The following is a 15,491-nucleotide window of genomic DNA, read 5'->3' on the forward strand; positions in this document are numbered from 1 at the left end:
TTTTCAGCTTGCATACCAGAGAAAAAATACCAAAAATACTTTTTTGAAGGCTCTGATCCTGTTTATGCAATCTGCTAGAGTAGATTGTGCTCTTCTGATAAGAGGCAGGTGAAACCAACCAACCAGTACAACAGAGAACAGCAACACCCAGAATCTGGTGAAAGAACAGTTTGCACAAAGCAGGGATCTTCATCCCTCAGATCTCCATCACTAAGCCACAGCTCTGCAGGGAGATCAGAACAAGCTTGGGAATTGCCACATCCATAGCATTGCCTCAGAATAAAACCACAGACCAAGTGAAAACACCTCACCTCCCATTTCTCTTTGAAACTGTTAAACTAAATATCGCAACAAGACTTTCTCTTAGCAGGGTTGTACTCCACCCTCTGCTCAGGAGGATTGTGCTCTGCCCCTTCCCAGCTCATAAGAAACATTTGCTCTGTCTCTGATGTGAAATTTGTATGTAGCAGATCTTGTTTTCTTTTTTCCTTTCTTAGTGCACTCTGTTGATTTTGGAAAACATCTTACTCATCCCTTCAAACCATAACTTTCAGAAAAGATTAGCAGTAACTGGTGACATTGCAGTGTTGGTTGCTGATGAACTAAGTAAGTAAGTTTGTGTTGTGTGTACTCCTGGATGGCATGATGCTCTCTTTACTCTTTGCTTTGCAAGAGATAATAAAAGAAGCTTGAGCAAGCTTGTAGCTGGATCAGGCTGCATATTTGGCTCACTCACCTCCCCTCCTTCTGCCTCAGTTTCCTCATCTGTAAAGTGGGAGTAAGATGCTGACCTCATTACAGTGCCTTAAAGGAAAGAATTACAGAGAGCTACTGAGCTCACCAAAGCCTGTGCAAGAAGTGTGGGCACCTGCTTCAGAGGTCTGCTCTGGGAGCCTCAAAAAGGTGATTGTTTGTACTCCAGTTTCCTGGGCCTAGATCTGCATGTCCTCAGTAGATCACAGTACATTGTTCACTTCTGTTGCTGTTTATCTCCTTGTCCATTCTTCCTTCCTTCCCTGATAAGAACTCATGAAGATGAAAGTTTCACGTATTCCTTAACATGTTTTCTCCTCTGCTTTGGTATTAACAGCTTCGGAGGATCCTCAGCTTCAGCAGCATCAGTGGGATCCAGCTGCTGCGGCAGCTGAAGGGCACCAGAGCATTCAGTGTAAACCATGCACTGATGTGTTACAGCAGCTCCTTGGGCTCATCTGAGGCACAGGGACCATGACTGGTGCCAGACATGGTGCATGAGCACCTCAAAGTTTACAGCCTAATCAGGCAAACAAGAACCAAGGTAAAAAAACAGCCAGCAGACATCTCCAGCTAGCAGACAACACACAGCAAAATAAAGGGCAGAGCCAAGGATAGGGCCTTATCTTACTGTACCTCTCAGGTGAGAGCTGGGTATGTACAGACAGAAGGCAATGTACCCTTTTCTGTATGAACAAAGACCTTGGATTTTGAAGTAGTTTTACTCCTTCTTCCACCTCTCCCTTTTGGTCTCTTTGCCTCCTTCATTCTTTTCTCACTTTTTTTTTTTCTCTCTCTCTCTCTCTCTTTTTTTTTTTTTTTTTTTTTTTCCCCTCAGGCCTGCTCCACACTGTCCCTGGCATTCTCTGTCCCTCTTCCAGCCAGGTCAGCAGGTGAAGTCTGTCATCAGCCAGCTCTCATTTCCTCACAGCAGCACTTGCAGGTAGCTGGTGCCAATTCCTCTTTTCTCCAGTAATGATGGATTCCCTGGGACACTCTCTGCCTCAGCTGTAATTTTGGCTTTGAACAGAATAACTTGACTGTGCTAGTAGCTGGAAACAACAGCTATTTGCTCAGGTCTTTCTGCCCCCTCCCTGTGCCTGTTTACAATTCCACCTGCTCTCCCCTGCCTTGCCTTGCAGTAATCTGATCATTCCCTCAGCTTCCCAGCCCTGGCTCCCAGGACCTGCACAATTATGGAGAAACAGCCCTAGACTAGGAAGATACAGCACAGGGCTTTGGACAGTGCCCTGAGTAATTCACCACCAGCAGCATCCCTGTGCAAAACAAGCCATCAGCAATATGAGAGGTGTGTGACCTTGCCCTCTGAACTCCAGAGCAGCCATGGGCCCAGCTCTGAATGCTAATGGCTTTCTGTAGGGCTGCTTGTCCTCTGTCTGTGCTCTGAAGAACAAGAAGAAATCTGCTTCCACGGGCTAACCCTTCCAGCAAGGTCCACAGGGGTGTTTGCACAGCTGCACTGAGTGTCTGTGGAGCTCCTTCAGAGCTCCTGCAGGTTTCCAGCAGAAGGGCTCCAGCCTGCAAACCTCTGGTGTGCACAGAGCAGCAGCTGGAGCTGCTGGCCAGTGTTGCTGCCTGCTCCTGCTGTGGCCACAGGCTCTGTGCTGCTGCAGCTCTGGGGACCACAGCACTCGTGGTTGTGAACCACAGCTCTGGGCCAGCATCTGGCTCGCAGCTCGCCAGGTTTCCCTTTTATTCACAAAAGAAAAGAGAATTTGGTTCAAACTTTGTTCCTGCAAAGGGTGTGGGAGGAATAGCTCGGTCCTGTGCTGTTTCTAGAAGTGCATTTCTGCAGGATGCTGCTGCTGATGAACTCCCACCACTGCTCTCTTACCCATGTGTCTCCTCTCCTATAAATCCTGTACTTTTGTGTCAGTCTCCCAGTCCAATGCAACATAAGATATGTGTGGCACAGATGTCAGTGACCTTTCCTGTAGCATCTGAGTCCTGTGCTTTGAAGGTTACATTGGCTTTCCATCCCATACCACTCAATATTAAAAGCTGATTCCCCAAACATTACCTCAACTAGATTTTTGCTCTTGTAGATTTGCTCTGCTTCAATGACCCAAAACAGCTTTGTTACCTAGAAGAAATAACTTTTTTCCCCCTCAGTTTTCAAAGAGAGAGTTGTGTGGGCCTGCAAGTCTTCAAAGCCTATGGTCTGTGGTCCAAGAGCTAAAAACAGTCACAAACTTCACCACCAGATGGATGAAAACTTAAGGCTCATCTTGCTCCTCTTTCTCCTTCAGCAGTAAAAAAAAAAAAGAGTCATTTTTAAAAGGGTTTATCAGTTGGAATTTTTCTCTGCTGTAACTGGGAAGAAGCTAGGAAAGCATGGCAGGATCCCAGATTTAGACTAGCTCCAGGATTCACAGTCCTGAGAAGTGTTCGCATAACCGAGTGAGGTATCACTCAAAAATGTAAATAAGTTTCCCATGGGGAGCTCTCAGACTCTGCCTCAGAGGAAGAGTTTTGCTTAAATAAGCACAGAACAGCTTTGTTGTTGCAACTTTGTGGAGCCTGGCCCTTCAGGCTGTTAGTCTCAAAAGCTGTGCAAGTCCTGGGCAGGCTGACTGAAGAGCAAGCAAATGTGTTCAGCTACAGGCACTGCCTTCCCCAGACCTGCCAGGGCTCCTCTCCCAGTTCTGCTCTGCCCTTTACTAATAATAGACCACTTGTATTTTTTTTCAGGGGAGGAACATAGTACATGTGGGTTGTGCACAGTGAAGGTGACTTGAAATGCATTTTTTTTGTGAGACTAAATTAAAATGATTCGTCTTTTGGCTTACTTTGAAATTAGTGCAGTCATGCTATGACAGTTGTGGATTCTTTTCTTACAAAAAATACAATGTAGGTTGTCCCTTAAAATGATGGCAATTCCTGCTTCTCTGGAGCAGCCTCCTTCATGACACAGAACACTAGAATTGTTTTGCCATTATATTTGACAACTCTTCCATTTATCCCCATGTCTTTGAACCAGGAATTTGGAGATTTTCTGTGCCAACATGAAGAACTAATTTAAAGCAGAGAATACAAAATTTTAGATAAATTATTCTCAGAATAAATTCTTTCTGGAATATTTTAGAAAAATATATAGTTCAAGAGATCCAGAGAAAATAGTCACGAAATGGAATGAAAAGGAGGAGGAGGTGTAGGCAGAAGAACAGCAGCAAAGGCACAACCAGGAGAGAGGGAACAGAAACTGGATGAAATCAGGATATAAAAGCTTATGAATTTCTTTATTTTAAGGTACAAAAAATACCAAGTCCTAAAATATTTTTTTTTTCCTGGCAATGACCATACTGTTAAGAAGTTTGCCTTTCAGAGCAAAAAAGGTGGGTGTGCTCAGGGGCATTTTTCCAGCCTTGTGCTTGAGACCTCTTTTCTTCTGTGCCTGTTCCAAGCAAATGCTATTGCAAGCCACGCATGGGCACACACACAAAAATCACTTAAGAAAATAGAAGTAGGCTTTACTTGAGACAGCAAAAACAGTGCAAGCTTTGCATGCAGATCACTTTCTCTGGAATCTCACTGGCTTTCAACACATCAGCATGGCTGTGTATCTCTCCCGAGTTACTGTGACAAGAGCTGAGAATGGATGGGTGGCTGCTCTACTGCAGTTTTTGAAGGCAGGCTTCAGAGATTTGGACTATTTTGGAAAGCCAGGTTTTAGAGCCTACTTTCAGAAGGTGTTTGACATTAGCAAGTGACTTTTGCTGCTCTGATATCACCTTCAAAGATGACAGAGGTTAAAGGAGAACCAGTCATAAAGGAGAACTTTATGTACTTGATGTGGAGTTTGGTTTCTTGTCACATTGTGCTTGTCTAGGGAAGTGTTTTTCAGAGGTTTGTCAGAGGTTTGCTTCATAGCATGTATTCCAGCAGTGAGAAAGGGCTGTGATCAAGGGAATAAACATATTCCATTTACACTGACTTGGCATGTGGCCTCCTGCAATGGTTGGAAAGAAGTAGGATCAGCAGGTAATAAAACAGGCACATTGATTTTGATTGTGGTTTTGTAATTATTTGCTTTTTTACTTTTTATTTTCCTTCAGATTTTTTGTTCCCCTTGTTGGCTTTCTAGTGTCCTGGGTTTACTTTCTGATCTCAGTCACTAGGCTCCCTGCCCCAGTGGGAAATCATTCAGCCAGCATGGTAAATGTTGTGTGGCTTCTGTCAAAGAAGAATTTAAGTGACTGCTGCTAGTATTAATCATTGTATTCCTGAATCAGTTTTGTAAGGTAGTGTCTGGAGAAATGAGAAGAATCATATTTGTCTGCCAAACTGCCATAGCTCCACTGACACCCAAAATGAGCAGTTACTTAGCACTGACTGAGGCCTCTCATTTCCTTTAAGAATGCATTTCCCTCTGAAATTCATGGCTGCTTTGTACTAAGCATAGCTATTCTTTCTGTCTAATTTGATCACATACACTGAATACAGTAATAGATGAGGGACCAAAACTCTAAAAGATGTGTCCCTTCAACATTGCTAAGAATCAAAAAGTTGATGTGTCCATCAGCAGTTATTCTCTTTCCCTTGTTCCATTCAGTCGTGGTACAAGAATTTCCCCAGACCTCATTTTTGCCCAATTTAATTTTGTTGTAATTTGTTATAGTAGAAAAGTACAGAACAATATTTTCAGAAAAGTAAGATCTCTATGGAGAGACAACATTATTTACTAGCCTTGCTGACATATTTGGAAAAATCAGGTATGATGCCAGATTCTGGGACTCTGCAGGTGACTCTATGCTTTGAAAATGTTTTATATCTGCTCTGATGAATGATGTTAGCTCTGCTCCAAGCTCTACTTCCTCTGGCCACCAAAGCTGCAGCAATGCTACTGTCAAAAACCATGCAGAGAATCATTCTTTCACCCTAGCCTTCCACAGGCCATTAAAAAAGTTATTATTTTATGTCCCTTAAGATGTTGGGAGTGAAGAAGAAATGTTTTTTATATCAATGGGCAACACTTTCTCTCTAGCTCTCGTCTGATGTTTACCTTTGGTCAGTCCTGCTGTACATCAGTTGTGATTATCCCAGTGCTGAAGCCAGGCTGAATCCTCCTACTGACTTCTGGATATTCCCCCTGCTCCCCACACAACCTACCATCAGACCAACAGCTTCTACTCTGTTTAGAAACACATTTCATAACTGTCATCTTCTGGTATCAGCTTTTATAGACATGCAAAGTAGCTTTCCTTCCTCCAGCACCCATATGCTGAACCACCAGATTACAAAGATGCCCTTTTTTAGAGTTTGAATTTGTGAAGTCTCATTAAATTGAGAATTAACTTCAAAGTGTGATCTGAAACAGTTGCCCCTCTTAAGCAGTGCTACATGACTAGGAAAACTGTTTTATTTGACAAGACTTTTTACAGCTGGGTTTACCCTAGGTGTCTGGTTGTGAATCTCAGACCTAAAATTTATTTTTTAGCTACATTTAATTCAATTCCCAAATGGTCTTTCATGGGAATCTTTCAGCTAAACTTCTGCACCTTGGATCATATGCCTGACATACTGAAGGGAAACAGAAATCAGGAGAGAAAACAGAAGCTGGAGAGAGGCAGCATTTTGTCCAAAGTCAAAGGGAAGATGGGAGCCAGCGCAGAGCTGCACCATCTCAGCTCTAGGATGTGCACCAGGTACTGTTCCTGAGCTCCTGAGCAGCCTCCCTCATGTTTTGTAGCAGCAATTCGTCATGGCTTCACAAGCTGGCTGCCTGGGCTCCTGCAGGCTGAGGGTATTTGAAAAGCAGAATAGAGGATCATGTGTTTTTCTCACTATAAACTAGATAAATAAAATTTGTGCTTGGGTTTGTATTTATTCATTACCATTTTTCTAGGATGAGGTAATATATTAAATGCAAATATTTATATTAATGCACTCCCAGAGCTCCACTTAGGCCAGGAAGGTGAGGCATGTTTAGCCAATCTGTTGGCTGCCCATGGCTATTTTCCTAAGGGTTACACCAGTGGATTGTAATGCTCATTTAAATTCCAGCATCTTCCCATCTAGGACAGGCTGGTATGCTGGCTTCACTGGCCTCCTGTTCACACAAAAACCAAGCAGTGCATATAGGCCTGGCTATATTTGCACTTAACCTGGATACAGATCTGCTGCTGGAAGAGAGGTATGGCACAATTTAAAATGGTTTGGACCAATTCTGTGTCAGGCTATACAAGAATACACACAAATATTCTAGGTGTTCTGATCAGTATGGCCATAGCTATTCCACAGGGGAAAAAAAAAAAAGAGGTACAAAAAAATCCCACACAAACATACCAAATCCCATATTTGTATTGTGAGTCAAACTTGATTGTCTTTAAAATGTGTTGGTAGCAACTGATGAGCTAGCACATCTGCTAAATGTTTCATTTTTATTTAGAGCACAAGCACTCAGAAGTCTTGGTGTTGGATGTGTTCACAGTTCCTGTGCTTCTTTAGTCTTGTGCATGGACCCCCTGAGTTTCACTGTCTATTAGAGTAACAGTAGTGCAAGATGCCTTCTTCTCAGAAAAATGAACAGAGACTTTATTTCTTGGGCTTTCCTCAGTTTAAACATTCAAGTTTACCCAGTTTTTTGCTGCATTTGTATGTCCTGAAGAAAGAGCAGGTGTCTGTAAATGACATATTCTTATGCTGACCTTTTCTTCATCCCAAGTTGAAGATATTTTTGACTGACTGGCCCCCATATTTCCAAATTTGGATTTGATACATCACAACAGAGGCATAAAGGCTGTCTCCAGGTAAAGTCATCTCAGGCTGTAAGATTTCAGAACTTAAAATGGTTTCATCTCTGAGTGCTCCTTGGATGCCATTTTGTGGTAGCTTTATAAAAGAATGACTCAGGGCCTGTAATTAATCCCTAAAGTATTTCATTTTTTGACGAGTTTTGCGACAATGGTGAAATCATTTCCAAAATGTCTGTATGAGTTCAGCTATGACATTTCTGCTGGGAATAGAGCAACATGTTTATTTCTGTGCTCAGAAAAAAGAAAATGCAATAGATAGATGTATTCCACCTTCAAACGAGGAACAAATTGTGAGAGTCAAAAATACCTGTGCGTTTATATAAAATTTATAATAGCCTTCTGTAGTTAAATTTCCTTATGATTTGTTCATCAGGGAGAAGTGCTGGGAGAACTTAATGATGACTTAACGTGAGAAGGCTATTGAATTTCTGGGACATTGTTCACAGAATTATCTACACTGTTTGAAGGTAACTATCTATATTGCTTTCCAAGACTGATTCATTGAGTGTAATTATTTCAGTGCAGGATTAGAATAAAGATTAATTTAGGTAATTTGCTGTCCAGGGCCAGGAGCAGATGCTCAGAAATGAGCACCAGCTTATGATTTCATAATACAGCTTAAGCCAATATAAAAGCTCGCTGCTGCCAAGAGGGAAAGGTCCTGCCCTTCTTTTCAGCTTCTGCACCCCCAGCTCCTGGCTTCATAAACCCCAGATGGCCTGTGCATTGCTGCTGCTCCTGCAGACACACAGAAAGCCAATTTACTGCAGTGGCAGAAAGGTCACTTCAATAATAACAAAAAGAAGTGCTTTTGTCTCTGGTGAGTCGGGCTGGCTTGCCTCCTGCTCCATCAGGTCGCCGTGCCAGACGGAGGGGTCAGACTCTTGGGATCAGTGGATGTGGGAGGAAAGAGTAGGGAAGGCTGGACAGGAATGAAGGAAAGAACTAAGGAGGAGGGACAAGGGGGGAGTAAGGCTTCCAAGCTGTGTCAGCAATGAGACATTTATTTGGCTAAACCTTCTCTTTTTGCCTGTTTGACACCTACTGGAAAATCCAGCTGGCCTTCCCAGAGCAGCCTGTACAGTGTGTGGAAGAGCTTTGTCCTGAATGAAAGTTTGTCATTTACAATCTATGAGAATGTCTGTATGGGGATTGTGGGGGGTTGTTTTGTCTTTTGCACATGTGCATTACTTTACAGTCATTGTTCTTGAGTTTTATTTTCCATTTTATTTCTTGGTCAGTCGACACCATGCAATCCTTCTGCAGTAGTTCACAGTAGCCAGAGCTGAAGGCCACACATGATCCCAGTATCCAGAAATTGTTGCTTCATCTGAAAATACCATTATGTGACTTTTTAGCCCATTTCATGTAATTTATTGATATGTTAAAGAATAAAGAACCCAGCAGTGAACCTGGGAGCATCATGATAGCTGCCTTTCCACTGTGTTTAGTTTAGTGTTCTCTTTCCTACTTCTTAAACTATTATCAGTCCTGGAGGGAATCCTTCCTCCCAAACCAAGAGGGCTGAAGAGCTTTCCATAAGGGCACTCTTGCCACCTTTTTTGGAAGATGGCAAACTCAGCACTTGAGCATTGGTTGTGTCCCTGTGATGGGTGACATGGATGGCTTCCCTGGGCAAAATGAATGGGGATATGTAGATAATACAGATAATATTTACTATTCATTCTCTCCTTTGGTGGGGATTTTTTCCTGTGATTTCCAGCCTTTTTTAAGGTTGGTGCCATACTGCCACCTTTCATTCCTCCAGCACTTTGTCGGTGCTAAACTATAAATCCCATGTCATGGCAGCTCCATAGCTGAAGTGCTTTAAGCTCCTGAATAAATATCATCTAATCTGGGGGGTTTCTCACTTGTTCAGTTTCTCAATTTGCTCCAAGTCATCCAGTATTGATTTATCAAGCTGAGGCAGTTCTTTCTGGTGAAGAATGTCTCCATTGTAGGAAATTCATGGATACTTTTAGTGCCATTAGATGCTTCTGAAAATCTCTGAGGTTCTTCTGTAGCTTAGCAATATGTCCTGTCACAAACATTAAATACATAGTCACTCTGGGGTGTTGTTTGCTCTGTCCCACCCCTGACAGGCCCGAGTCAGGGCACTGTGTCTTTTTTCTTTTTTTTTCCCACATATTCTATAATGATAAGTAGAGGCTTTATTTTGTCCTCTAAAGTTCTGAGTCTTGATATACACTTTGGTTGTGTTTACAACTGTTGTTTTTCATAGAATCATTGTAGAATCACAGAATGGTATAGGTTGGAAGGCATCTTAAAGATCATCTAGTTCCAACCTCTCACCATGAGATTTGTTTTTTTTTTTTCCCTTAACTGCAAAAGCTAACACAATATAGACAGAAGTTTAATATACTGGCCTTTTTTTTTTTTTTTAATTAAGATTTCCTTTTTTTGGAATGGTTATGAGACAGTTAATGATAGGCCCATTAGATTACCTACTTAGTAGTTTATTTATTTTTTTAAGTTTTTCTGAAATTCAGACCCTAAATGCTTATGTAGATGTACAACAAGGCTACATGACAAGAAAAGTGATGAACATACACCAACTCCTGTTGCCTTTCAGCCTTTTCCCTGTAACTCAAAGCCCTTTTCTTGTACTTTAACAGACAGATGCTTTTTTGTTTTACCCATTTCTGAAAGCAGAACAGGAACTATTCCATTAGTCCCTCTAGCCTAAGTCAGGTGCTGGGAGTGGTCAGCTATCCAGATATTCAGCATGCCAAGGAAGGGAGAGCATATTCCCTGGACATCCAACTTCAGGGCAAGGAGACTTGTGCCCCTTGGCTTTGAGCTGCTGTTCCTGAGGTTGGTAGGCACCTTTCTTCTTAGATTGATGGTGGGTACCCAGAGTCACAGGCAGCAGCAGTTATTTTGTTCTGACAAAGCTAAACTGGAATGGCACTTTGATTTGTTAGTTAAGCATCAGCATTTCACTTTTTTCCCCCTGGAACTTCTTGGAGTTTTGGCTCATCCTGACTTACAGAAACTGCTTACTCACTCGTTTCTTTCCTAAATTTCTTCCAGTCAGAATCATAATTAATATCAGCCAACGTCATTGTGACAGTGTTGCAAATATCTCTAAATATTGCCAAACTGCCACACCATAGATTAAGATTTCATTGTGGAAACCAGAATTTAATGAGATTAGCACTCCAACCATAGGAATGATTGGTCATTTATCTGTTGATTGGAGTGGATACCCTGTAAACCAGAAATATTAAAATCAAGGGCACAGAGATTTTTGTAAGGATGTGCTTGTTTCAGCCTCAACGAAAACTGTTACAGAGGAGAGAGATCATAGGAATCAGATTGTACTATGACAGTTTCTCTTTTTTTTTCTCTTAAAACAATATAAATTCTATCTCTTAGACTAGAACTATTTTTCTGAATTATTTACCAGTTTACATTTTTTATCATCTTTATTCACGTCTTCACTAGAATAGTAAGAGAATAAATAAACAAAAGTTTTGGGCTTTTATTTCTTGAGGGCAGAAAAAATACACACTTCAAGTCAGTCAGCATCCTCCCCTTTTTCATCTCCTTTTGGGCACCACTGGGGACAGATATATTCCTCTGCCTCTTCCAGGCATGTGCTGAGCTCAGAAATTCTACATCTCATGGCTGTCTCTAGAGGGAATTGTCATATGCCAAAGCCCACAGTGGAAAGGACTGGATTTTTACTGTGTTGGGTATTTTTAATATTTAGCAGGATTGGTAGAAAGGACAGCAAAGCAAACAAAATTAGTATGAAGCTCAAGGTGGAATTAACTCATCCAGCAGACTGAACATCTTTGCTGTTAGAGTTTTTTTCCTCTTCAAGCCTTTTTCAGTTGAAGCCAAAGATGCTCAAATTCAAATTTGAGCTCAGACAATCTTGCAAATGAATTTATGGCTCATTCCATGATGCACTGAAGGAAATGCTAGCTCCAGTTCAGTTCCTAGGAAAAAGTACACAGTGCCTCACATTGCCTGCTGTCACAACTGCTTGTCACCCTTACCTCTGATCTCTCCCAGTCCACTCAGCTCTTGCTGTTCTGTGGCAAGCTTTGCCTTCATACTGAAAAGTGATCTTTATACATGTTTATTTAAATGAACAAGATGCTGCTTTTGTACTTGTTCTGTGTTTCTCATACCATTAAATAAGTCCTTTTCTGTTAATTCTGTGATTCCAGAGATCAGTTCTTTGCCTTCCAGAGTAAGGCAGCTCCTGGAACGCAGCATACAGTATGGCAGACACCCCCTTGGTGTATTGGCTTGACTGTAGCTCACCAAAGTTCTTACCAGACTTCTGCAAAGAATTGTGGTTTTCACTGGTTGCCATCACTTGATTGCTCTAATCAAGATTATATCCCTAAAACTTTACTGTTTCAACCAAGTTTTCCTGCTCAGGATACAAGACTTAATCATCATGTTCAGTGTTAAAGAACATGTTGACTCCCTTGCCCTTTTAGCTTAGAAGACTAATCACAGGATGTGTCAGCTTAAAGTTCCAGTGGCAATGAATGTTTTTTTTTTCACATGAATAAAAAATGAAGAAGAATGTTCATGCACCCTTTCAAGCAGGTGGTTTCCAACAGCCTCAGTCTCTAACCAGCTGTTTTCTCTGTTCCTTTCTTATGGCTTCTGCAGCAAACATGCTGCATTATTATTCAGAAAATTAAGATTTTGATGAGGGAAAATGGCAAGTCCCCAAACCATTCTTTTCCTGCAGCCAGCACGCCTGGCTGGGAAGCACAAGATGTGCCTACTCGACAGCTTACTGGAAAAGGGTAGAGCCAGCCAATTTATTTTCCTCTGACAGATGAAAACCTTTAGTTTCTCTTGCTTTCCTGACTTCCTTGTCTCTACTTCTGATTGTAGGGGTCACTGAGAACTAGTTCCAGCTGGTTGCAAACAGCTGTGCTGTTAATTACTTTATTGGCCATAGACAATCCCACCAGGTGACATTTTTGCTTGGGTTCCCATCTCTTATGTTCCTCCTTATCTCTGCAGTAGGAATCGACAACTTTCCCAATGCAAGAGGTGGATGCTTAAAATAATAATGTATTTCATTGCAAAGGAATGTTTGAAGGGAAACAAAGTGCACTGTTCTCAGACATGATTTGGTACTTCTTTTTGAATTACAGCCTGTAGGAAGGCATTGCTTCATCTATTGCCTCTGCAAAGAACCACAGTCACAGGGTGGGATCACTGCCGCCTGGAATTGTCTGTTTTGTGTTGATTATTATCTTCTGTCTCTTTTTTTAAAGCCATATTTTATAGGTTTTTACAGTTATAAATTCAAATATTATAGGTTTGTTATAGGGAGAAATTAATGAATTATAGAAGACATATATAAGAGCAGACATAAACCAAGATTATTACTCTAAGGCATTAATTCATTTCAGTTCTCATAAAATACAGTAATGTCAGAGATTGCACTAAATACACCTTCATTGCATGGCTAACCCAAACATCACCTTAATTTTCTCCCCAGTTCTACTATTTAGGTAAAGAATCTTGTACTATTAACAAATATATCCTCCCCAGTAAGGGGGGCTACCCTTTGGACTAAGGTGGAAGATGTCCAAGAAACAACAAGGACTTAATTCTCCAGAATTGTTCCTATGAATCCCCTCCATTTATCAGTAAATTACTGAGACTATTAATGTAGAGTGGCAGCCTAATTCTTCTGGTACTTTTCAGGGAAAATATCTTTCCAAACTAGAAAAAAAAAGGACCAATGAGGAACCTCCAGGTATCTCCATGCTCTGCTGAAATAGAGTTAAAATTTTCCAGAAGTCATAAAAGAGAAATGAAATCGTGTTTGCTGCCAATGAGTGGGATTTCTTAACAAGACTTTAAATTTACCTTTGATTGCATTGAGAAAGATGGAAAATGCATCCAGCAAAATGCATTGGTAATAATTGCAGCAAAACACAGGAATAAATTCTCTGGTTGTTGTGGTGTGCCTGTTACTGATTGCTTTTAATAATACATTAGAGCTAGATCAGCAGCTGTCATTTTTGAGGCAGTCCACTAGATCTTGCCTTAGGGCAGATGAATAAACTGGTTATTAGACTGAGGTCCCTCACAGCCCTAATTTTCTGTGATTGCTCACAATCCCAAGGAAAAGGCTTCTGCTCTTGTCACCCAGGCTGTGAATGATCAAGGTCCTTGGTGCTGTCCTGGGTGTCTGGAGCCTTGTTATGTGCCCGGATAACGAGTGGGGCAGTGGGCAGGTGTATATTCATTCTGCCTTGCTGGTTGTTCTTGCTGACACTCTTTTACCCTGACAAAACCTTTGCAATCCTGCCCACAGCAGTGGTCTGAGCCCGGGCTGTAGTGTGGAGTATTTTCCAGAGCTGGGACAACAGGAATTCTGTGGGACACCTGTAGAAGTAATTTCACAATGTTTGTTCTGTGGAAGACAGCCACAAACTTGGGAGAATACATCTGCAGGTGTTGCATCCTGTAATGCTTGTTTATCTGGCTGGCAACACTGAAGCGTTCAGAGATTTAAGTTATGTTTTGAATTCACTTTCAAGGAGTTGCCAGAAAGTCCAAGAAAATCTGTTCCTTTCCTGTTTAAAAAACTCCATAGGTTGTGGAATGTAAAACCAATGAAGAGGAAAAAAATCCTTTAAGCAAGTTACATTTTCATGGATGTTATTTTTTCTTCTATTTTAAATTTACTGATTTTTTTTTTTTGTTCCTTGTACATGCTGAATAGGCCTACTAAAAGCATCTTAAGCACGTGAAATGTTTTACCTACATAATTTCTGAGATGAAAAATTGATAGATGCTGTTAGCAGCTGGTAAAGAACATCTCATTTAAGGTTCATTTATATTGTTTGTGTCATCCCAGTAAATTGCTTGGCACGTGCTTTAAAGCTTGTACTGGAAGTCAAACTAGGTATAAGTGTAGCAGTGGTGGAGAATTATGTTTTACTGTTGCCTAAGATTTTGCATGACAAGGAGTCTACAGCTGGATGGGCTCAAACTAGAAACTTCATGAGATTCCTTTAAATGGAAGTTATTTGTGAAAGAAGTGGAATCAAGTGGAAATTCATCTTAAAATTAGTGGCTTCCTTTAGTCTTTAAAATGAAATTGTAGAGTCCAAGATGATTGACCACATAAATAAACTAGATTAGCAAATATTGTATTGATTCCTTACGTTTACATAGAGCTATTCATCTGGGGAAAACAGCATCCTATGCTGATTTACATCCTATTCTCTTTGCATATGTATCAAATTTCTAAAATAAGTAGCAGATCAAATGCTTTTTACCACTCCAGAAAAGGATTAGAAAAGCAAAGAACTTCCAGGGAAAAAAACCCCATAGGTACATGGAATTATCAATGGAAATGTTTTCTTATGACTGAGACCAGACCACTTAGGTTTTGGAGATCTGAAAGTTACTAAAAATTACCTCTATCCTGACTGGCTCCCAGGTAAATAAAACTTTTTAATTTCTATATTTTTATTCAGAACTAGACAGGCTTTGTCACAGTGAGTGTGAGGAATTTGTGGAAGTATGTCCTAGGAGCAAATTCCAGGAGTGATCACCTGAGGATTGTGAAAACCACAGGGGCAGCTTCCAGTCCCAGCAGGTCTTTTTTTCAAGAACAGGAAGGCTTCAGAGACAAAACAATCCTCAGCATTGGTTTTGGGTTTGCTGGGTTTTGGGTTTGTAAAAGAATTCTATAAGACTGGCAGAGAAAGGGTATTCAGGTATGTTGGCTAATGTGTATTTCCTGCTGCTGTGGCTGAACCAACCACAACCACAACCTTCTGTGCTGGCTTCCTTTTCTGCCTTGCAGAAACAGTCTCTGAAAACAGATATTCCTAGACCAGAAAAACAAGAAAAATGGTTGATGGTTGAAGTCTCTCTCTGCTCTGCTTCCCTTTCACTTTGCCAAGCTGGTAACTACTCACATTGGAAAGACTG

The sequence above is a fragment of the Lonchura striata genome, chromosome 1A (assembly GCF_050655825.1).
Source record: "Lonchura striata isolate lonStrDom1 chromosome 1A, ASM5065582v1, whole genome shotgun sequence".
Lineage (NCBI taxonomy): Eukaryota > Metazoa > Chordata > Aves > Passeriformes > Estrildidae > Lonchura > Lonchura striata.